A 24,855-nucleotide genomic window follows, 5' to 3' on the forward strand; every position below is an offset into this window, starting at 1 on the left:
AACATAAAACAAGTACAGAACTTTTGCTACCTAGGAAGCTGGGTAAGATCAGATGGCAGGTGCGACATGGACATCAATAGAATAGGGATTGGTAAAAGACACCTTTACGAGAATGAAGAGTATACTGACCATCACTAAACTAGACATGACAACCCACCTCAGAGTACTGAAATGTTAACGTTTATCCAGTTATGTTTTGTGGATCAGAATGTTGGACTATATCTTCTAACATGAGGAAACGAATTGGAGAGGCAGAGATGTGGTTTTTGAGGAGGATGCAAAGAATATCATGGACGAAACGAATATCTAACAAGGATGTCATGAATAAAGCAAGCACAAAAAGAGGAATAATGTATGAGATTGTGAAAAGGCAACGTAACCTGTGATTAGGAAAGAGGAATTAGAATGCATGGTAATTATGGGAACGATTGAAGAGAAGAAAGCAAAAGGAAGGCAAAGACAAATGATGATGGAGATAGGAGCCAGAGAACTGGAAATGGAATGCCAATGAATTGATCCACAATCTGAAACAGGAGTGTGTGGAACATGACAGTCAAAGCTCAAACTGGGCACGGCACCTGATGATGATGATGAGTGATGATCTCCTTTAGACTAGGGTCATAAATGAAAAAGAGGAGCAAAGAATCTTTTGGAACTGAACTAGCTTGAAAATGGAAGTTTGGTAATGGTAGTTTTGAACATTGTTAATCTAATGTGGTAGGTTTAGTAAAACTATGTCTGAAGCAGGTTGGATCACAATATTTCAAGGAACTGTTGATAATTGACTATCTAATCTGGCTAGTCGGAGGAATCTGGATTCTTCTCACTCAGTTCCATATTGAGGTAAGAGCTGAAATTTTAATTAAAATTACTGGAAAATCATCAGTAAACTCTTGCTTTTAACTTATCTTTGGGTTTTGTGGATAAGTGAAAGTTCTTAAGTATTATACACTGTCTTTCTGAACTTGAATTTGATCAACATGTGCGTTGAATAAATCATAAATGTATTGGTTTTTAGATCTCCAAGCTATACAGCTTATACCTGCCTGGTCTGCTGTAATTTTCCCGCCTCAAGTCAAAATTATTTTTGAGCAATTTCTGGACAGCCTGTTTCCTACTTTGTCCTGGTACCTATTTTTAATGTGACATTATCCATTTTTGGTCTGCTTTCATACATTGATTCTTTCAGTAATGGTCTGAAAATTGGAAAATTTTTATTGCAGACAGTGATGAGACTGAGTGAACAAGTGGCAATAGTGCTTGTTCTGTAGATTGCTTCGGGGAATGCTACTGCTGAAGACTTTAGTCTGATAACAACGCAGAAACTATTTTGACGTTTATTGTAATGAGGCAATGCAGCGAACAATGCTTCCCCTTGTAATTTACTGAACTTCATAAACTTCACTATTCTTGCTGAATGGATGTTGAAGCTAGGCTAAATTGGGCAATGGCAGCTTATTGTAGAGAAATAGATTTGCAATGAAGTTAGATTTCAAAGGTAATATTTTTGTTATAATTCAAACAGTATGCCAATACTTGTGTTACTACTGTTCACTGCAAATATTGGACTAAAAAAGGCCAGACTGAAAAGGTAGCCACGGTAGTCTCTTCCTCAGATCAGAGACATTAGTAAATTCCAATGATAACAATTAACCTATAACAAAGCCAGATTCAAGTTGCTAAGAAGTTTTTAGAAAAATACAGAAACAACTGTACCATGATTGCTGGAAAATTCACTGAAAATTAAGATGTACAGAGGTAATTATAAAAATACAAGCAAGCATAAGAAAGTTAAACTGCAAGTAAAAATAACAGTTCTACACCTCAGTCCAACACTATGTTCCTGTGAAGCTTCTTAAGGAATGTTACGACTTTAGGAGGATCAATATAAATATTGTTGCTGAAACATCTTCAGATTAATTTTTCAGCATGTGCATTGCTGTAAAGAGTAGCATTTATTGCCTGTCCCCACTGGCACCGAGAAACAGGAGGTGAACTACTGAGTCAAGTGAATGCAGTACATTTTTGCTTTGGTGCACACTGTGTCCACTGTGCTTTAGTGGTGGAGGGAATGCATTTATACAATCATTGGTGGAGCACCAGTCAAGCAGGCTGCTTTAACTGGAATGTTGCAGAGCTTCAGGGTTTGTTGGCACTCTAGAGTATCTTTCAAATCATCAAGGCTTGACCTGGAACAAATCTGAGAAGGTTCAGATTTGAAAAAGATCTGCTGGTCAACTCCTCAGTGCTCACTTCTTTCTTAAACCAACAGTAGTTTTGTCCAAGAATGGACAATTGATCGATGGGGATATCCTCTTCTGGGACAGCTTCAGAACATTCTGACCATGCCTTCCTTCTACAGCAGTGGTCCCCACCCACCGGGCCATGGACCGGTACTGGGCTGCAAAGCATGTGCTCCCGTGCCATGAGGAAACAATATGATTTGGCAATACGAGTCAGCTCCACCTTTCCTCATTCCATGTCACGCCCACTGTTGAACTTGAACGCACGCGTCATCCATGTCAGCGCGGGAAGAAGATCAACTCCTCGAGCTTGCAAATGTCGGCGGGCTGAAAAGTATGTTTGGCATAACATCTCTGCTGGCATTCTGGATCAAAGTCAAGGCTAAATATCCTGAGATAGCCATGAAAGCACTGAAAACGTTGCTTCCGTTTCCAACATCATATCTCTACGAAGCGGGGTTTTCTGCAATGAATGCAATGAAAACTAAATTGTGGAATAGACTGGACATAAGGAACCCCCTTAGAGTATCGCTGTCTCCCATCACCCCTCGATGGGACCGTCTTGTTGCAGGGAAACACGCCCAGGCTCCCACTGATTCAGCGATATTGGTGTGTTGCAATGATTTTATATGTTCATACAGGGAAAGTATGTGCTGTGTGTTTAATATCCAAACATTACTTAAAATGTTATGATGCTATTCACTTATAAGTGACTTATAATTGACTTATCACTATATTCATGCGAGGAAAATATGCGCTGTGTGTTTAATATTAAATGTTAGATAAACCCTTTTAGAAACGGAATTGAGTATATTAACCACTTATAAGTGACTTATAGTTGATTTATCATCTATATTCCGGTCGTGATTAACACCCCCCGTCCCCCCCAGGGTTGCCAACTGTCCCGTATTAGCCAGGACATCCTGTATATTGGGCTAAATTGGTTTGTCCCATATGAGACCGCCCTTGTCCCGTATTTCCCCCGCTAAGGTAAAGTGTTCCTGTGAAATCTTTTGTGCCGAAATGGCGTAAAGCGAAGAAGCAGTTACAATTAATTTATATGGGGAAAATTTTTGAGCATTCCCAGATCCAAAAAATAACCTACCAAATCATACCAAATAACACACAAAACCGAAAATAACACTAGCATATAGTAAAAGCAGGAATGATATGATAAATACACAGCCTATATAAAGTAGAAATAATGTATGTACAGTGTAGTTTCACCGAACAGAATCGCCAAAAACGATTTGTAGAAAAAAATCGGCATGTACACGCATGTGCACACAAGTCACACAAATGCCAGCTCAAGGCTTCATGGTCATGGTAGTCTTTCTCGGGTAAACAGAACATATTTGACTGCTACTCTTGGCAACCCTATCCCCTCGCCCCCTGCCCCCCACCCCCGGGTCGGCTGGTCTGCAAGAATATTGTCAATAATAAACCGGTCTGCGGTGCAAAAAAGGTTGGGGTCCCCTGTTCTACAGTGCTTTTGATGTGTTTGTGCATGGGAGAAAGCCACTGATGAGGTCAAAGGATCAAAGGAGTTGGTCAGCTTTGTCCGTGGCTGTTGCCAACGGAGGAAATCTACATGCTGCAATTTAGCAGTCTTTTTTTTTATTAAATGCAATCATGAACAATAGCCAGATCAGAAATGCTGATCAAGTCAACTAGTTCCCAAAGAGAATTCTGATAGGCTAATCAGATGGTTCACTGCTGCTCAGCGATAGAACACAAAAAAATCATATGTACAATTAAGAAATATTAAAAAATAGTAGAAATACTGGAGTCATGATGATCGTGATGAAGTCTGCTGGAGAGAGACATTTATACACATGCTGCCCTCCATAATTCAAAGAGATTGAAGAATAAGGTTGCAGGGTGACAAAACATGGCAGGAGCACTTGGAACTAAAAACTAATCCCTACCAGGAGAAAACAGCACCTGTTCTTTCCGCACTGTTCTCCAGCAGTTTAAGAACCAAGTCCAGCTGGAACATAACTCACAAGTGCTCTTGAAAGTCGGGTATTAACCCTATCTACCAACAACCAAGCGTTGCCATCCTGGTCCCCTTCATGATAGCTTATGAAGAAGCATGTGACTTCCCTCCCAGAGAAGATAGATGTTTGTGCACTCGACTTTTGAAGGCTTGGATCCCATTGTCGCAGATGTTTCCAACCACAGCATCTGGAAGGCTGTTCCAAATTCTGATAGCACAGTGAAGGAAGCTTCTATCCAGTGTGTAGGTTCTCGCATCAGGCATAGAAATAGCATGAGCAGGCATAGATAATCTTGATTGTGTGGTGTGCTGTCTCTCATAAGATGAATTCAGCATGGCACGAGGGTCTGCAGGGCTGTAGCTGGTGTGCATTTTGTATAGCACAGTAGCTACAGCGTGGTGAAAGAAATGGGCACGGGAGAGCTGGGGTTGAACTGTTAGATGATTTTCAAAATTTAGTAAAATGCTGTTTTCAAGTACAAACCTTGATGTCTGTGTGCATGTATTTCAAAACTTCTTTTATTCTCCTGAGGATAGAAATCTTGACACCATGGTGTCCCTTTTTGTAGCAGTACTTTATTTATATGTGACATCCAAATTAATAGAAGGCATCAATGCTGTCACACCAAATTGTGCTGTGCATCTGGCTCATTAACCAGGTTACTTTTGAAAAGTTCCCAGATACTTTGCTAATAAAAATAAAACTTTAAAAAAGAACAGTTCCATTGGAAAAAACAGGTTGAGCCAGGATTACTGGCTTTCATTTATTGGCCAACTGCTTTTTACAGGCATTAAATGGAGCTTGATTCTGTGACCGTTATGCATATGATCTAGGGGCAACAATAATACAGGTAAGGATTCTGCAATGCAGAAATATTTGTCAGAGATCTGAAAAGTGACATGACATTTCTCTCTAAAGATTCAGAATTTGATTAGTTCTAGCTCAAAAATTACAGGAGCCTTCAGACTTTTCACAGGAAGGAAGACTGTTGTTTTATAATTTTAACAATTGACGGTCTGAGACAAAATTGTGTTCACTTCCAGTCTAATGAAATAAAAAAGTGCACGTGTGTTGTATATTGTTTTTAATAATTTTAGGATATTTCAAAGTGCTTACCAATTAGATGTTTTTACTCATTCAGTTTGGCAGTGTTAAGGAGGCAAGAAATAGTTAATGTTTTGGGTTGGCAGCTTTGTGGAAAATTGGAGATCTTAAATATATTAAGCAAATACAGACACAAATATATATTGTCTTTGGATTGTGGAAACCAGGGCACCTGGGGAAGATCCATGCATTCAAGGAGTAGTGCCTCAAAAAGGCGGAATCCATCATTGAGGACCCCCATCACCCAGGTCATGCCTTGTTCTCATTGCTACCATCATGAAGGAGGTACAGAAGTCTGAAGGTGCACACTCAATGATTCACGAAAAGCTTCTGCTCTGCCATCTGACTTCTGAATCAACATTGAACCCATGAACACGACCTCACTATTTTTTTATTTTTGCACTACTTATTTAATTTATCTATTTAATATATATTGACTCACTAATCCACCTTACGAAGGTGTACAGCAGAGACATCAGGATGTGTTTGGACTGGAAAAGTGCAGTCAGATGGTAGTTGAAAGAGGCAAACCCATTAAGACTGAAGGAGTCAATTTAACTGAAGGCCACATACCAGATGTACAGGACAGCTACAAGTACCTGGGGATCTTGCAGGTGCATGGACACCACGATGAGGGCACAAGGAAAGCTGCAACATCCAAGTACTTCCAAAGAGTGAGACAGGTTCTAAAAGGCAGCTGAATGGGAAGAACAAGATCAGAGCTATCAACATATTTGCCCAACCAGTTATCGAATACTCAGCCGCAATAATGTGCTGGCCAAGGAACAAACTGGAAGCTACAGACATCAAGACCCAGAAACTATTAGCAATACATGGAGGAGTCCACCCAAATTCCATGTTGAGCATCTGTACATCCGCTGGAATAAAGGAGGATGGGATCTTGGATGTGTCAAGGCCACAGTCCTGGAAGAAATGGGAAACATCCGTGAGTATGTCAGGAAGATGGCCCCTGAGGGATGATCTAGGAGAACACCTCAGACAGCAGACATGGGACCTGGAAATGGAAGTGTATGAAGCAGAGTCAGAGGACCAGAGGTCATGGCAGGGCAAGCCAGTATGTGGATGTACCATCACCAGATATCAGGAGTGACTGACATAAGAAAGTCCTACCAGTGGCTGGAAATGGCAGGCCTGAGGTACAGCACAGAGGTGCTGCTCATGGCTGCAAAAGAACAGTTGCTGAGCTCAAGAGCAATAAAAGCAGGGCTCTTATCACACCAGACAAGACCCAAGATGCAGACTCTGCAAGGGATCCGCTGAACCATTTACACATAGTTGCAGGGTGAAGATGCAGGCAGGGACAGCATACACTGAATGGCACAACTGAGTTGCAGGAATTGCACAGGAGCATCTGCACTGACCAGACGCTCCCAAGTCCAAAGGGGAAACACCCAAGAAGGTGGTGGAATATGACAAAGCCAAGATGCTGTGGGACATCCAAATACAGATTGTTAAACAGGTAGTTGCCAACCACCAGCTTAGCAACACTGGACAAGAACAGAAGAAAGCAATAGTAATTGTGTGACAATCCTGAATGACAGGAACACCAGGAAGAAAGAATATGAGAAGCTGGAGAAATACCCGGGCTTGAAAAAGCAGATAGAAAGGATGTGGAAGGTTAAAGCCAGAGTAATCCTGGTGGTGATAGGAGCACCTGGACTGGGAGAGTGGCTCCAACAAATCCCGGGAACAGCATCTGAGATTACTATCCAGAATAGTGCATTGTCAGCAACAGCAAGAATACTGCACCAAACCCTCAAGCTTCCCAGGTTTCTGGTAGAGGACCCGAGATTGAAGGAAAAATACTCATATACCCCACCCATAAGGGGTGAGAAATAAATATGTATATATATTCCCTTTATTGTGGCACCATTTTCTTAGACCATAAGATAAAGGTGCAGAATTAGGCCATTTGGCCCATTGCTCCCCCATGTCATCATGACTGATCTAATTTTCCTCCCAGCCCCAATCTCCTGCCTTCTTCCCATATCTCTTCATGCCCTGACCATTCAAAAATCTATCAACCTCTGCCTTAAATACACATAAAAAAATTTGGCCTCCACAGCTACCTGTGGCAAAGAATTCCACAGATTCACCACTCTGTAGCTAAAGAAATTCCTACGTCTCCATTCTTAAAAGACGACCCTCTATTCTGAGGCTGTGTCTTCTGGCCTGAGACTTTCCTGTCATAGGAAGCATCCTCTCTACATCCACTCTACCAAGGCCTTTCACCATTTAGTAGGTTTCAATGAGGTCACCTGAATTCTAGTGAATACAAGCACAGAGCCATCAAGCGTTCTTCAATTGACAAGTCATTTAATCCTGGAATCATTTTCACGAACCTGCTTTGAAACCTCTCCAGTGTCAGCAGATCCTTTCAAAGATAAGGGGCCCAAACTTGCTCACAATACTCTTAAGTGAGGCCTCATTAGTGCTTTATAAAGTCTCAACATTACATCCTTATTTTTATATTCTAATCCTCTTGAAATGAATGCTACATTGCATTTGCCTTCCTCGCCACAGACTCAATGTGCAAATTAGCCTTTAGGGAATCCTGCACAAGGACTCTCAAGTCCCTTTGCGCCTCATTTTTTTGTATTTTCCCTCCATTTGTAAAGTGGTCAACCCTTTCATTTCTTCTACCAAAGTGCATGACCGTACACTTCCCAGTATTGTATTCCATCTGCCATTTCTTTGCCCATACTGTCTTACCAAATCTGTCTTAACTTCTCTCTACTTCCTCAAAACTACCTGCCCCTCCACCTATCTTCATGTTGTTTGCAGACTTTGCACCAAAGCCATCAATTCCATCATCCAAATCATTGACAAAAAATGCAAAATGAATCTGTCCCAACACAGACCTCTGTGGAACACCACTAGTCACCAGCTTCCAGCCAAAAAAGGTTTCCTTTATTTCCATTCTTTCCCTCCTATCAATCAGCCACTGCTATATCCATGCTAAAATCTTTCCCGTAATACCATGGGCTCATAGCTTGTTAAGCAACCTTGTGTGCCATCTTGTCAAAGGCCTTTTAAAAATCCAAGTGCCCAACATCAACTGATTCTTCTTTGCCTATCCTGCTTGTCACTTCTTCAAAGAATTCCAACAGATTTGTCAGGCAAGATTTTCCCTTGAGGAAACAATGCTGACTACGGCCTATTTTATCATGTGCCTTCAAGTACCCTGGGACCTCATCTTTAATAATAATGACACAGTTAACATGATTTAAGGTTGTAACTAGTGGGTAGGATAAGGGGAAAGCTGTTAATGTATATCTACTTTTTCTGAAAGCATTCAGTGAAAAACCACTTGTACATAAAGCTAAAGTTCAATTGTTTGGGAGTAATATGTGAACATGGACAGAGAATTGGTATAAAAGCTGTAGGATTTAAGTGCATTTTTTTTCCACAGAATGCCACAGGAGTCAGCACTGGGCCTTCATATTGTATACTTATATAAATTGTCTGATGAAAAGATAGAATATAACATCTAAATTTGATCCAGAAACAATTGGGTCAGAGAATACAAGTGGGTATAGGTGGTGTGAATGGTCAAAATGGTATTGGACATAAAGTTCGAAGTAAATTTATTATCGAAGTACATATATACAGCCATAAGATTCATTGTCCTGCGGGCATACCACATCAGCTAATGAGTTAAACCAGTGTGCAAAAGATAAACAGTGCAAATACAAACTGAAAACGAAATAATCGAGGGTCAGATAGGGAGACAGATTCTGGAAAGGAGTAATAATAATGGGGTTGTTGAGGTGGGAGATTTTAATTTTCCAAATATTGATTGTCATCTCCCTAGACCGAGGGGTTTAGATGGGGTGGAGTTTGTTAGGTGTGTTCAGGAAGGTTTCCTGACACAATATGTAGATGAGCCTGCAAGAGGAGTGGCTGTACTTAATCTGGTATTGGGAAATGAACCTAGTCAGGTGTCAGGTCTCTCAGTCGGAGAGCATTTTGGAGACAGTGATCACAATTCTATCTCGATTACCATAGCATTGGCGAGGGATAGGAACAGGCAAGTTAGGGAAATGTTTAATTGGAGTAAGGGGAAACATGAGGCTATCAGGCAGGAGCTTGGAAGCATAAATTGGAAATAGATGTTCTCAGGGAAACGTATGGAAGAAATGTGGCAAATGTTCAGGGGATATTTGCGTGAATAGGTACGTTCCAATGAGACATGGAAAGGATGGTAGGGTACAAGATCCGTGGTGTACAAAGGCTGTTGTAAATCTAGTCAAGAAGAAAAGAAGAGTTTACGAAAGGTTCAAAAAACTAGGTAATGAAAGGAATCTAGAAGATTATAAGGCCAGCAGGAAGGAGCTTAAGAATGAAATTAGGAGAGCCAGAAGGGGCCATGAGAAGGCATTGGCGGACAGGGTTAAGGAAAACCTCAAGGCATTCTACAAGTATGTGAAGAGTAAGAGGATAAGACGTGAGAGAATAGGACCAATCAAGTGTGACAGTGGAAAAATGTGTATGGAACCGGAGGTTTGCTTCAGTATTCACTACGGAAAAGGATCTTGGCGATTGTAGGGATGACTTGCAGTGGACTAAAAAGCTTGAGAATGTAGATATTAAGGAAGAGGATGTGCTGGAGCTTTTAGAAAGCATCAAGTTGGATAAGTCACCTGGACTGGATGGGATGTACCCCAGACTACTGTGGGAAGTGAGGGAGGAGATTGCTGAGCCCCCGGCAATGATCTTTGCATCATCAATGAGGATGGGAGAGGTTCCAGAGGATTGGAGGGTTCTGAGTGTTGTTCCCTTATTCAAGAAAGGGAGTAGGGATAGCCCAGAAAATTATAGGCCAGTGAGTCTTATTTCAGTGGTTGGTAAGTTGATGGAGAAGATCCTGAGAGGCAGGATTTATGAACATTTGGAGAGGTATAATATGATTAGGAATAGTCAGCATGGCTTTGTCAAAGGCAGGTCGTGCCTTACGAGCCTGATTGAATTTTTTGAGGATGTGACTAAACATAAACATTGATGAAGGTAGAGCTGTAGATGTAGTGTATATGGATTTTAGCAAGACATTTGATAATATACCCCATGCAAGGCTTATTGAGACAGGAGGCATGGGATCCAAGGGGACATTGCTTTGTGGATCTGGAACTAGCTTGCCTGCAGAAGGCAAAGAGTGGTTGTAGATGGGTCGTATTCTGCATGGAGGTCGGTGACCACTGGTGTGCCTTGGGGATCTGTTCTGGGACCCCTACTGTTTGATTTTTATAAATGACCTGGATGAGGAAGTGGAGGGATGGGTTAGTAAATTTGCTGATGACACAAAGGTTGGGGGTGTTGTGGATAGTGTGGAGGGCTGTCAAAGGTTACAACGGGACATTGATAGGATGCAAAACTGGGCTGAGAAGTGGCAGATGGAGTTCAACCCAGATAAGTGTGAGGTGGTTCATTTTGGTAGGTCAAATATGATGGCAGAATATAGCACTAATGGTAAGACTCTTGGCAGTGTGGAGGATCAGAGGGATCTTGGTGTCTGAGTCCATAGGACACTCAAAGCTGCTGCGCAGGTTGACTCTGTGGTTAGAAAAGCATATGGTGCATTGGCCTTCATCAATCGTGGGATTGAGTTTATGAGCCCAGAGGTAATGTTGCAGCTATATAGGACCCTGGTCAGACCCCACTCGGAGTACTGTGCTCAATTCTGGTCGCCCCACAACAGGAAGGATGGAAGGATGTGGAAACCATAGAAAGGGTATAGAGGAGATTTACAAGGGTGTTGCCTGGATTAGGGAGCATGCTTTATGAGAATAGGTTGAGTGAACTCGGCCTTTTCTCCTTGGAGCGACGGGGGATGAGAGGTGACCTGATAGAAGTGTACAATATAATGAGAGGCATTGATCGTGTGGATAGTCAGAGGCTTTTCTCTGGGGCTAAAATGGCTAGCACGAGAGGGCATAGTTTTAAGGTGCTTGGAAGTGGGTACAGAGGAGATGTCAGGGGTAAGTTTTTAACGCAGAGAGTGGTGAGTGTGCATGGAATGAGCTGCCGGCGGTGGTGGTGGAGGCAGAAACGACAGGGTCTTTTAAGAGACTCCTGGATGGGTACAGCGAACCTAGAAAAATAGAGGGCTATGGGTAAGGCCTAGGTAGTTCTAAGGTAGGAACATGTTCGGCACAGCTTTGTGGGCTAAAGGGCCTGTATTGTGCTGTATGTTTTCTGTGTTTCTATAATAGCGCACAATGTGGGAAAATGTGTGATTGTGCACTTTAGCAATAATAGTTTGTTAAATACTGCACAATGTTGGTGTACAGAGGAATCTAGATTAATTGATTCAATAATTCAGAAATTAAATGTGCAAGTTGATGAAGTGGGTCAGTTTGGTCTTCCTTCCCATTGGCTCGGAGCACAGAAGTAGGGAAGTGTTGTTGATATCATTTTGGGTTTTGCTGGAGAGTGGATTTGAAGTTTGAGCACAGTTTTGTTCTTCGTACCTCAGGAAGGATACACTAATTGAGAAATATACATTTCCACAATTGGTTCTTAAGGTGCAAGGGTTGTCTTGTGAAGTACAGCTGAGGTGGCTTAACCTACTCTCAGGTTTAGAAGAATGGAAAATGGTCTCACTGAGGTTGACCTAGTGCATGATGAGAGAGTGTTCCCTCTCAGTGTAAAGTCCCAAATTAGATTTGGGTTAAGGGGTTAGTTGTTCAGGGCTGAGCAAAGGTTGTTTCTTTTGACGTCGGTTATAGTTTTTGAGATTCTGTACCTCAGAGGCGAGTGAACACTGCTTTTGAAATACGTTCAAGGGTTGAGATCAATGGATTTTTGTTATCTGGGCTTGATGTGGAATGATATGAAAATGGACAAAGTAACAGTATTTGTAATGCTCTTAGTGAACAATGGGAAGGTTTGAATTGCTATGTTACATTGTGGAAAAAACAAATTATGAAAATTCACACGTTGTTTCTGTTTGGTCCTATATGTCTGATCACTCATCCTAGGGCTGTGATCTCCAAGTCAGAGAGCTGCAGTTTGGGGGGGCAAGTCCTTCAGGACATTTACAATGCTTTTCTAAGAATTTTGGCTCATTATTCTTGACCTTCCAAATTTGGATAACCCACTCATCATAGGAGACAACTAATAGATAATCTTTGTTGCATTCACTCCAGTACAAGTAACTACCGATCCTCAGACCAGTCTCCTCACCTTGGCCCTTTAAAATTCTAACTTGACTTCCTTCCTTCATGCTAAAAAGGCCTTACAGTTTCACTTTTTTGATTAATTGTTTCTTACTTTTTCACAGAAGCTTTGTTTTAGTGTACAAGGGTATTCCAGTTAGTAATTTCCTTACCTTGTATCTGTTTCTACTCTTCTATCAAAGTGACTAAATTTACACGTTCCTTCATAATGTTCTGTAACATGGGAAATAGTGGAAGCAGGTCATTCGGCCATTCAGGTCTCCTCCCAGTAAATTATCATTTTTCTCAATAATACATTTGTACAAAGTACTTTCCCCATATCCCTAGATGACTTTTGAGTCCTTAAATGTATTTTCATAAAAAAATTCTGTGACTTTCACTCTGAAGCCCTTTGATAGAGAATTCCACATGATCAGCATCTTCTGAGTAAAGAAGTTTCTCCTCATCTCAGTTCTAAATCTCTTGTCCTGTAGCCCGAGACTGTGATCCTGTGTTCTAGACATCCCAGCCAGAGTTCAATAGAACAGCTTAAAAAGTGTAACAGCTTAAACAGTGTAAAGGGGCTGAGGCTTCTCTTATTCATATGTATTGGACCTGTCCTAGTCTTGAGAAATTCTGGAGAGAAGTTTTTTTAACCCCATCTCATATTCTTAACTGTCATTTAGAACTTATCCCTCTGGTTGCTCTTTTTGGCACCTTGGGTGAAATAAATATGCACTTGAGTATGACTAAAAGCCGAACATTATCTTTTGCCTCTCTTTTGGCCAGACGGTTGGTTCTTCTTAGGTGGAAAGATGCTGCCTCACCCACTCATGCTTAATGGCTTAATAATATTATGGCCTGTTTAGACCTCAAAAAGATTAACTATTCACTTCTTAATTCGGACATAAAGTTTCATAAAGTGTGGGGACCTTTTCTTGAATACGTTCACAGTGCTTTAGGGTAAGTTTATCTTTTTTTAGCATGCTACAAGCCCTTACTTTCAGCTTTTTTTTTCTTGAAAGTTATACTTTTTTTTGTTATGAATTATACTACACTTTTGGTAGTGGGCATTATGTTATTTTTTTATGTATATTTACAGTTCTCTGGGGTTGAATGTTCTGATTGTTTTTTTATATATATATGTAAAGTGGTTGGCCTGGGTTTTTCTTTTTTCAGTGGGAGGTTGGGGTGGATATTAATTTTACATAATTAGACTTTTTTTTTCTTACTGTTATGAACTATATATTGGATTTGTTTGTTTTGCACTGTATAAATTTCCATTTTGCTGCTGGGTTCTTGTAGTTTCACTATCGAAATGTATATATTAAAAAAAAGAACAGCTTTGAAGTTTGTGCTTCATTGAGAAAGAGTTGGAGGTTATGATTGACTGGCTCAGGTTTATTGCAATGGTGTTGAACAAATCAATGTAGAAATCCTACATTCTACTCTGTTAAGCAAAATCTTAAGGATTTGAGGTGATTGAGAATCATGAATAATTTGCCTTATTGAAATGGATGACTCACAACATTGGTTCATGCATGAGTTTCTAATTGGCACATTGAGAAAAATGGGGGTGGGTTGGGGGTGGAGCTAGTGGCAGTGAGGTGATACTGGGTGTAGATTGAGGAATTTTCATAGTGTTATTTCAATATTTGAGTCAGGATTGGAGGATTATGGTTGTATGACTGATTTTTCAAGTGAGTTTTCAATTGCTGTGTTTTCCACCTCTGCCATCATTATTAAGATGTGTGTAACACCCACTTCAGCTGGCCAGGACACTATAATACATTGTTCTTATTGATAACTTTTTTTAAAATCTTAGAACTGCCGTTTATCTTTTGCAGTGCCTTTAAGAACATACAGAACCATAGTTAAAAGTTATTTTGTTCTGCCTTTGAGGCAAGGAACTTGGCTGTAGCCTGATGGAAGTTGCCCTGTGGGAAAGCAAGATCTGTTCATTGTTAGCGTGGTTTTACAGTGCCTCACATGGGGATCCAGTTTTGATTCTGTAACACCAAAATGCCCATACAGAGAGCAGAGAGGTCCACATCCATAATTGTGATGGAAAAGATGTAAAAGCAGAAAGCTAATTGCTATGGAGAAGTTGCAAAATATTTATGTTCATTAGAATGATAGATCTTATTTCTCAGAGATTCAGTAACTTCCAGTTTTTGGCTGGTGAGGTTCAGCATAATAAAAAGGTAAAATTAATTATGGATTGATTTGTGGACTAACAGAGGGATGCACAATGTTTTTCACTTACTGAAGTAGATGTCCATACTAACTGAGGATGACATCTTCCCTACTGTGTTATGTGCAGCATTCTACTTTATAATTGGAACTACATAGCAACTGGCCAAATTCATTTCACATTGTGTCTTTGTGCTGTGGGCTTTCATCTTTGATCTGTTATGATATGAACTGAGAAGTCATGACTGCACTTCCATCACATGATTGTACTATTGACTTTCTGTATATGAAAGACGGAATATTTAAGTGGTTCTGAAGTCAGCCTACCCGCTGGGAGGCTTAAGGTGGTCTCTTTCCATCATCACAAGCCTTTAGCAACCAGATTGAGTAGTTCAGATTTCAAACTGCCGTAAACTACTGTTTTGCTTTTATGAAACAGTAATATTGTTTGGCTATGCCTTCTCATTTTGATTGATCTGGATCATTGTGGAAGGACCTGACGGAAGGTACTGAGGACTATAACTTCAACAAGTCCATTAACTGTGCTAGTTTGGGTACTCTGCGATCCTTGGATCATGTTATATCTGATCTGCATGTGGATGCATCCAGAGCAATAATTTATCCCTCAATCCTGGCATGGCTTTGATGCACATATAATAAACATATTTAGTTTTTATATTTGTATATCAGAACTGGTCTGTTTCCTAATACCTGGGATCTTTGTGTTATGTTTTGAATTTTTGAATAGTAGGCTCCTCCAAGCCCAGCCATCTTCTCGTAACCTGTCCCAAGTGTTCTTTCATTCAAAAGATAAACGTTTTTGGATGTATTAAGTTCTCCGTCCAGCCAGCCATTCTTCTTGCTGAGCCTGGACAGGCAATGATTGTAAAAAAAAATAAATCACAAAGCACATTGCAGATCCTGTATTTCCTTTTCCAGTGGGAAACATGAGGATTAACTGTTTTCTCTCTCAACCAATTGGGCTCTGAAGCTAATTACTGTACCTCATACTGTCTTTTCTGCATTTTGGGAATGATAGCCTGACTGTGGTATAGTATCTGTAACCAACTGAGCTGGGATTAAGATCTTACCACGAGTTCTGAAAATGAACTTGATGTATTTGGTCTAGAAACAGTTAGAGTAAGGATTGGGTGGGGAACCAGAAGCAGAATCAGGTTTATGAGCACTATAAAAACGTCATGAAATTTGCTTTGTGGCAGCAGTACAGTGTAATACATAAAATATACCATAAATTGTATATATCTATATAAAAATAGAGCAAACATAGTGAGGAAGTGTTCATTGGTTTATTGTCCGTACAGAAACCTGAAGAAATTAGAGGGGAAGAAGCTGCTCCTAAAATGTTGAGTGTGTGTCTTCAGGTTCCTGTACCACCTCCCTGGTGGTAGTAATGAGAAGTGGGCATGTCCTGGGTAGTGGGAGTTCTTAAAGATGGTTGCCACCTTTTTAAGGCATTGCCTTTTGAAGATGGTCAAGCATGATGAATGCAGGATTACAGAGGAGGAGAAACTTGGAACTGATCAGATAGTACCAGCTGACTTCATATATACAACAGCAGTTAACAAAATGCTGCCATCACTCCACAGGGCAAATAGCAAAAGAGAAAACTGGAATAAATTCCCCAGAACCTTCATTGTAGCTACCTTTCTTGCTCCTGTTGTCTGACCAGCTGAGTGCAATCAGCATTTCTTGTTTTTGTTTTGCATTTCCAGCATCTATGAGTTGTTTGACTCAATTCTTATCCAAGAGGCTGTTCAACTTGTCGTATATGTAAAGTCATCTGGCCTCCAGGCAATGAAGCTAAATCGTACTCAATGAGCTACAAAACAGATTTACTTAAGTTAATGACCATAAGAAAATGAAGAAAAACTGAAAGCATAAAACTACCATTTCCCTTATTGAAGTTATGCTTAGAGATAAGTGAGTCTAGATTGATTTAATGAGATGTGCATTCTTTGAGTTGGAAAAGGCATTTAACCCTATCATTACACCAGCTTTTACAGTTAAATCATTTGGCTATTCTTCTTTTGCTTTCAGGTTTCAGGTTTGTAATGACAGAAAAAGCCTCTTTTATTTTGGAAATCAAGTGTATCCTGTAAACCATGTAAAATAAACGAGAGTTAAAAGGCATAAAAATTTGAATACATACAGATGTTGAATTTAATATCTTTCCAGTAGTAAATTTTTGCATGCACCTTTAATTGGCAAGTGCTTATTGCAACATGAACTGAGAAAGATTTGTAATGAGGATAGTAATAAAGGCTGACTATTTAATTTGTGAAACATCTGGTAGTATACTGTGAGCAAGTTTTGCCTATTTATTGTATTGAAATGACAGCTTGGAGGCATTTTCCTGTTAGTATAATGAGAGAAATATTTCACTGCATCTTTCCTAAACTGATTCTTTGCGGAAGGTTGTGAAAACGATAGGTTTAATAATTTTTTATTAATAGGCCCAATCACTTTGAAAGTACACTATTGCTGCCCCTTGGGCACCCAGCCTACAAAGAAGATGTCTTGGGATAGAAAAGGAACGATCCAACAGAATATTCCATTTAGACATTGCCACTTACCTCAAAATAGATTGAAAGTTTATAGAGGTGCTGCTGGGAATCTATATAGGAGGAAGATTGAAAATCTGGTTGAGTGGTGCCACACAACTATCTCTCACCTAATATCAGCAAAATGAAAGAATTGATTATTGACTGCAGAAGGAAGCTGAAGTCCATGAGCTACCTCTCATTAGGGATACGGAGGCAGAGAAGGTCAGTAACTTAAAATTCTTTGGCATCAGCATATCAGGATCTGTCCTGGGTTCAGCACATCATTGCCATCACAAAGAAGGTAAGACAGTACCTCTACTTTCTTCGAAGTTTGTGTGGATTTGGCATGTTACCAAAAACTTTGATAAACTTCTATAGCTGGACAGTGGGGAGTATCCTGAATAGTTGCATCATGGCCTGGTATGGAACTGCCGTTGCTCAGGAACGGGAAAGTTTACAAGAAGTGGAAAGTATAGCCCAATCTATCACAGGTGAAGCCCTTTCCACCATTGAGTATATTTACATGGAGTGTTGCCATCAAAGAGCAGAATCCATTATCAAAGATCCCTCCCACCCAGATATATGTACTTTCTTCTCACTAATGCCATTCTTCTCTCTAGTCCAAGAGGCACAGAAGCCTTTGGTCGCCTGCCACTGTGTTCAGAAACAGTTATTACCCTATAACCATTAGGCAGTTGAACCACTAATGCTACTGACTCACTTTCAAGGGCCCTTAACAATTCACGCTCTTGGTGTTATTTTCAGTTGCACAGTTTGTCATCTTTTGCCTTTAGTTTTTGTCTGTGTATTTATAGTTTTATTGTAAAATTCTATTTTATTGTAAAATTTTTTCCTGTAAATGCCTGCAAGTAAATAAATCTGAGTAGTAATGGATAGGTAGCATATATGTACTTGGGTAATAAATCTACTTTGAACTTGAATCTACTATGAACTTTGAATTTCAAGGTAAGGCACCAGTGTGCAGGCACCTGTAATATCCTTGAATGTCAGCTATGTCACATTTCAAGTCCAGTCACTTGCTGTTTAATTCTTGTTGCAGAGTTGATTGCAGTACCAAATTGGATGGGACATTTAATTATTTGAAATGGAAAACTAGCTTGTCATATATTTCAGAGAATGTCCTTTTACCATCCCTCCCCCTCCCCATATAATCTTTAGCTCCAGGCACTGAATCTAGTGGATCGAATTGTGAGCACCGCAACCAAAGTGATGGAGGAACTCAACAAGTCAAGCAGCATCAATGCAGGGAAATCAACAGTGGATTTTCGGAGATGGGCAAAGCGGGGCGGGGGGGTGTGGTGGAAGGAGGTATGAGTGCAAGCTGACAGGTGATAGGTGAGCAGGTAAGGGAAGAGCTAGGTGAGTGGGAGAAGGTGATGAATAAGAAGTTAGGAAGGAATAGGTAAAAGAACTAATGGGAAAAAGGAGGAATGTGATAGGAAAGGATAATGGTCCATGAAATAAAGGGAAGGAGGGAAAACAGAGGGAGGTGTTGGGCAGGTGAGTGGAAAAGAAGGGGTGAGAAGGCATTGGAATGGGGGAAAAGAAAATGGGGGGAGGGGAGGGGAAATTACCAGAACTTGGAGAAATCGATGTTCATGCCATCAAGTTGGAGACTACCCAGATGGAATATAAGGCATTGCTCCTCCAACGTGAATGTGGTCTGACATCTGTAGAGGAGGCAATGGCCAAGCATGTCGTAATGGAAAGTTGAATTGAAATGGGTGGCCACTGGGGGATGCTATATTTTGCGGTGGACAGTGAAAGTGCTTGACAAAAGTCCCCTAATCCGTGTCCGATCTCACCAAAGTAGAGGAGGTCCCACTGGGGCCACCGGGTGCAATAGATGGCCCTGACCTGATGGTATGAACATGGCATTCCTTCCCTTCACCTGACTTGCCCGTCAGCTCCTTCTTGTTCCTCTCATCCTTCCCTTTCTTCCATGGTCCACTGTCTTTTCCTATTAGATTCCTACTTCAGCCCTTTACCTCTTTCACCTATCCCCTCACATCTTACTTCATTACCCTCCATCACCCATCTTTCTCCTCATCAACCAGCTTATACTCTTTGCCCTCACCCTACCTTCTTATTCTGGCTTCTGTCCCCTTCTTTTTCAGTCTTGGGGAAAGATCTTGGCCTGAACTGTCAGCTGTCTATTCCTCTCCATAGATGCTACCCGACTTGCTAAATTCCCCCAGCAATTTTTGTGTTGCTCAAGATTTCCAAACTCTGTAGAATCTCTTGTGTTTAAGATGAATTTGTAAGTCCATTTTGATAGGCATTGTGAATCAGAATTTTCAGTCAGCAATGAATATTGACTCATCACTGATTAAAATAAATTGTTCTTTGAGAAATCTTCACAACAGGAAATTTGAGAAATTTCCTGTTGAGTGAGGAGAAATGAAAAGCTTACAATTAGTCCTATTTTTGAAATGTAATGTTAGCAGAACTAACTTAAAAAAATCTTTAAAGAGCAGTTGAATTTTCCTGTGTTTCCATTTAATATCATCAAAGAAGACTTGGTAGATAAAGGGGTGCGAGAGTCTGATCAGAAAAAAATGAAGGTATATTTCAGATATAGGCAACTTGGAGCAAGTAATTCCCCTGAAGGGTTCAAGATATGTAAGCACACACTTAAGCAAGAAGTTAGGAAGGCAAAAAGAGGCCATGAGATATCCCTGGCAGATAAAGTAAAGGAGATTCTGTGAGGGAACAGGTATATTTTGACACATATCAATGTTGCAAAGGTGGAAGTGTTGGAGAAACTGAAGCACATAAATATGGGTAAATATCCAGGGCCTGGCAACTGTATCTGGGAAACAAGGAAGGAGATGGCAAGGGTTTGGTAGAGATTTTTAAAACTTTGTCACAGGTGATTTATTGGAAGATTGGAAGACAGCTAGGGTGTACTTTTATTTAAGAAGGACAGTGGAGATAAGCCAGGGAGCTGCAGGCCAATGAGCTTTGTTTCAGTGGTGGGAAAGTTACTGGAAGGGATTCTTAGGGACAGGATCTATTTACATTTAATAACTTAAGGATGAACTGGGGTTAAGTCAAAATGGCTTTGTGTGCGAGAAATCGTGTCTTGCGAATTTGATTTGAGTTTTCTGGAGAGGTGACTAAGAGGATTAACGAGAACAGGGCAGTAAACATTGTCTACATAGATTTTAACAAGGCAATTTACAAGGTCCTGCATGGTAGACTAGTCTCAAAGGTTAGAACATGTAGGATTTAGGGTAAGCTTGCCAATTGGATACAAAATTGGCTTGGTAGTAGTAATCAGAGGATGCTGGCTTGTGGAGGGGAGAGGTTGAGACATGTGACCAGTGATGTTCTATAGGAATCAGTGCTTGGACCTTGTTTATCATATAATAAGTTAATGTAGTTGAAAAGGGCTGTTGGACATGTTGTTGAACAGGGAGACCTAGAGGTACAAGTGCATAGTTTCCTGAGAGTGGCAGGATAGTTTGAAAAAAAGCATATAACGTTATTGCCTTCATTGGCTAAGGCATTGAATATAAGATTTAGGACTGAATGTTACCGTTGAACAAAATGTTGGTTGAACTGCATTTGGAATAATGTGTGCAGCTTTGGTCATCACACTAGAAGAGACGTGATTAGAGAGGATGCAGAAAAGATTCACAAGAATATTCTGTAGAGAGCTTGAGAGATTAGATAGGTTGGGTCTGTTTTCCCTGGAGCGAGGGAGGTTGAGTGTGAACTGGTAAGAGGTATGTAAAATTGAGGGGCATTGATGGAGTAGATAGTCCTTGTCAGTTTCCCATGGTAGGAGTATATAAAGTTCAAAGTAAATTTATTATCAAAGTACATATATGTCACCATATACAACCCTGAAAGCCATTTTCTTGTTGGCATACTCAATAAATCCATTATAGAATAATAACTATAAAAGAATTAATGAAAGTCTGCGCCAACTTAGGCATTCAACCAGTGAGCAAAAGACGACAAACTGTGCCAATACAAAAAGAAATAATAGTAATAGATAGTTAAGCAATAAGTATCAAGAACATGAGACGAAGAGACCTTAAAAGTGAGTCCATTGGTTGTGGGGATATTTCAATGGTGGGGCGAATGAAGTTATCCCCTTTGGTTCAAGAGCCTGATGGTTGAGGGGTATAACTTCCTGAACCCGGTGGTGTGAATCCTGAGGCTCTTGTACCTTCTTCCTGATGGCAGCTGTGAGAAGACAACATGATCTGGGTGGGGGGCTGCTTTCCTGTGGCAACATTCCATGGAGATGTGCTCAGTGGCGGAAAGGGCTTTACTCGTGACAGACTGGGCTGTATCCACTACTATTTGTAGTATTTTCCATTCAAGTGCATTGGTGTTTCCATACCAGGCTGTGATGCAACCAGTCAATATACTTTGCACTACATGTTTTACATGTCATGCCGCATCTTTGCAAATTCCTAAGGAAGTAGAGGCGCTGCCGTGCTCTCTTCATAATTGCCCTTACGTGCTGGGCCCAAGACAGGTCCTCCAAAATGATAACGCAGAGGAATTTAAAGTTGCCGACCTTCTCCAGCTCTGATCCTCCAATAAGGACTGGCTTTTGGACCTCCGGTTTCCTCCTCCTGATGTCAGTAATCAGCTTCTTGGTCTTGCTGACATTGAGTTGAGAGGTTGTTGCTGTGGCACCACTCAGCCAGGTTTTCAATTTCCGTCCTATATGCTGATTTGTCACCACCTTTGATTCAGCCTAAGACTAGATGATACAGATTGAAGGTGACAGGGAGGAGATTTAAAGGGGATCTGAGGGATAAAATTTACACTAATTGTAGGAATGAGCTGACAAAGGAGGTTGTAGAGGCATGAATAGCAGCAAAGTTTCAGAGCAGTTATTTGAATATTTAAAGTGCAGGTTGATAAGTCCTTGATTAATGTTATGGGGAGAAGGCAGGTGAGTGGGGTTGAGAGCAATGTTCCCTCTAATTTGTGATGACCAGTGAGCACAAAATTCTTGAGCTGTGCAATTTTTTGCCCAGTAACAACAACATGTGTGCACTGAATTTTATATAAGACCATAAGATTTAGGAGCAGAAATAGACCATTCGGCCCAGCGAGTCTGCTCCGTCATTCAATCATGGGCTAATCCAATTCTTCCAGTCATCCCCACTCCCCTGCCTTCTCCCCATACCCTTTGATGCCCTGGCTAATCAAGAACCTATCTATCTGCCTTAAATACACCCAATGACTTGGCCTCCACAGCCACTCGTGGCAACTAATTCCACAGATTTACCACTCTCTGACTAAAGTAATTTCTCCACATCTCTGTTCTAAATGGACGTCCTTCAATCCTGAAGTTGTGCCCCCTTGCCCTAGACTCCCATACCATGGGAAATAACTTTGCCATATCTAACCTGTTCAGACCTTTTAACATTTGGAAGGTTTTTATGAGATCCCACCTCATTCTCCTGAACTCCAGGGAATACAGCCTAAGAGCTGTCAGACGTTCCTCATACGGTAACCCTTTCATTCCTGGAATCATTCTTGTGAATCTTCTTTGAACCTTCTCCAATGTCAGTATATCCTTTCTAAAATAAGGAGCCCAAAACTGCTCACAGTGCTCCAAGTGTGGTCACATGAGTGCCTTATAGAGCCTCAACATCACATCCCTGCTCTTATATTCTGTACCTCTAGAAATGAATGACAACATTGCATTCGCCTTCACCACCAACTCAACCTGGAGGTTAACCTTTAGGGTCTCCTGCACAAGGACTTCCAAGTCCCTTTGCATCTTTGCATTTTGAATTCTCTTTCCATCTAAATAATAGTCTGCCTGTTTATTTCTTCCACCAAAGTGCATGACCATACGCTTTCCAACGTTGTATTTCATTTGCCACTTCTTTGCCCATTCCCCTAAACTATCCAAGTCTCTGCAGGCTCTCTGTTTCCTCAACACTACCCACTCCTCTACCTATCTTTGTATCATCAGCAAATTTAGCCAAAAATCCATTAATCCCATAGTCCAAATCATTGACATATATCAAGTAAGAAGCAGCAGTCCCAACACCGAACCTTGTGGAACTCCACTGATAACTGGCAGCCAGCCAGAATACGATCCTTTTATTCCCACTCTCTGTTTTCTGCCGATCAGCCAATGCTCCACCCATGCTAGTAACTCCCCTGTAATTCCATGGGCACGTATCTTGCTAAGCAGCCTCATGTACAGCACCTTGTCAAAGGCCTTCTGAAAATCCAAGTATACCATATCTACTGCATCTCCTTTGTATACCCTTCTTGTAATTTCCTCAAAGAATTGCAGTAGGTTAGTCGGGCAGGATTTTCCTTACAGGAAACCATGCTGGTTTTAGCCTATCTTCTCATGTGTCTCCAGGTAGTGTCTCCAGGAACTGAAGTGACCAAAGTGAGAATTGACAGTCCTGACCTCAGATGCAGCAAAAGGTAGATGCTGGCAGGTGGTTGGTTTGTAGGGTGGCATGCTTCCCTCCCTGCAGCTCCTGCCGAGCTTTTGTGTACTCCCATTGCATAGTTTTGACCTTCACAGTACTATCTTCAACATTTCTTCCCTACCTAGTCATGAACAGAGATTCCCGGCAGTTACTGTGAATGTTGCACGTCTTTATGGAGACTCTGAGAGCATCTTTCAATCTTTCTTTGTCTATCTGTTGATTTGCTTCCATGACAGCTTGGGCTAGTGTGTCTCCCCCTCTTCCCCTCTCCCCCTCTCGCCCCCGGAGATTTGCTGCGGAGCTAGCACATGATGTGATTTGCCCAGTATCACCTATATGCGTAAAGTTGGGCGTCGGTACTGTGGATGGTGGCCTGGATGAGCTCTGACATTAGCTGGCTTTTCCTTCCAGTGTAATTGGAGGAATTTCTGGAGGCAGTGTTGGTAAATTTTGCAGCACTTTGAGATACTTGCTGTAGATGGTCTATGCTTCAGAAATATGTAGGACGGCAGGAGTAACTGCTGCCAAATAAACCATGAAATTTGTGCAAGTTTACGGATTTTGATCTTTAAATATCCTTTCCCTAGATTGACAAAAGGGTTTGTGGGTGCTTTGAAGGGGATAGTAGATTTTACTTCATCGATGTCAGCTTTCACTGGGAAACCTTGGGACGCATCTGTCAGCAAAGGTAGACCTGAATGATTAACTTCAGCACTGCTGCTTGCATTGTTGCCGCAATGTTGTTCATTCTGTTTTCAATGAAAGTATTACATTTGAAAATAGATTCTCAAAGTTGGTGTAAACTTATTATCAAAGTGTGTATATGTCACCATATTATACTTTGAGACTCATTCTCTTGCAAGCATTTACAGGAAAATAAAGAAATACAATAGAATTTATGAAAAGCTATACACAGACAAAGACTGACAAATAGCCAATGTGCAAAAGAAGACAAATCCTGCAAATAATAAAAAAAGTAAATAAATAATACTGAGAACTTGCATTGTAGAGTACCTCTTCCTACAGATGCTGCCTGGCCTGCTGCGTTCACCAGCAACTTTGATGTGTGTTGCTTGAATTTCCAGCATCTGCAGAATTCCTGTTGTTTCCATTGGTTGTGG

General features: G+C 40.9%; 1 protein-coding gene across 3 annotated transcripts in view; it reads left to right on the forward strand.

Annotated features, from left to right (window-relative positions):
• ipmkb (inositol polyphosphate multikinase b) overlaps positions 1–24,855 on the forward strand; it is a 132,679-nt gene that overhangs the window by 102,559 nt on the left and 5,265 nt on the right. The window lies entirely within an intron of this gene.

The sequence above is a fragment of the Mobula birostris genome, chromosome 21, assembly GCF_030028105.1.
Source record: "Mobula birostris isolate sMobBir1 chromosome 21, sMobBir1.hap1, whole genome shotgun sequence".
NCBI lineage: Eukaryota > Metazoa > Chordata > Chondrichthyes > Myliobatiformes > Myliobatidae > Mobula > Mobula birostris.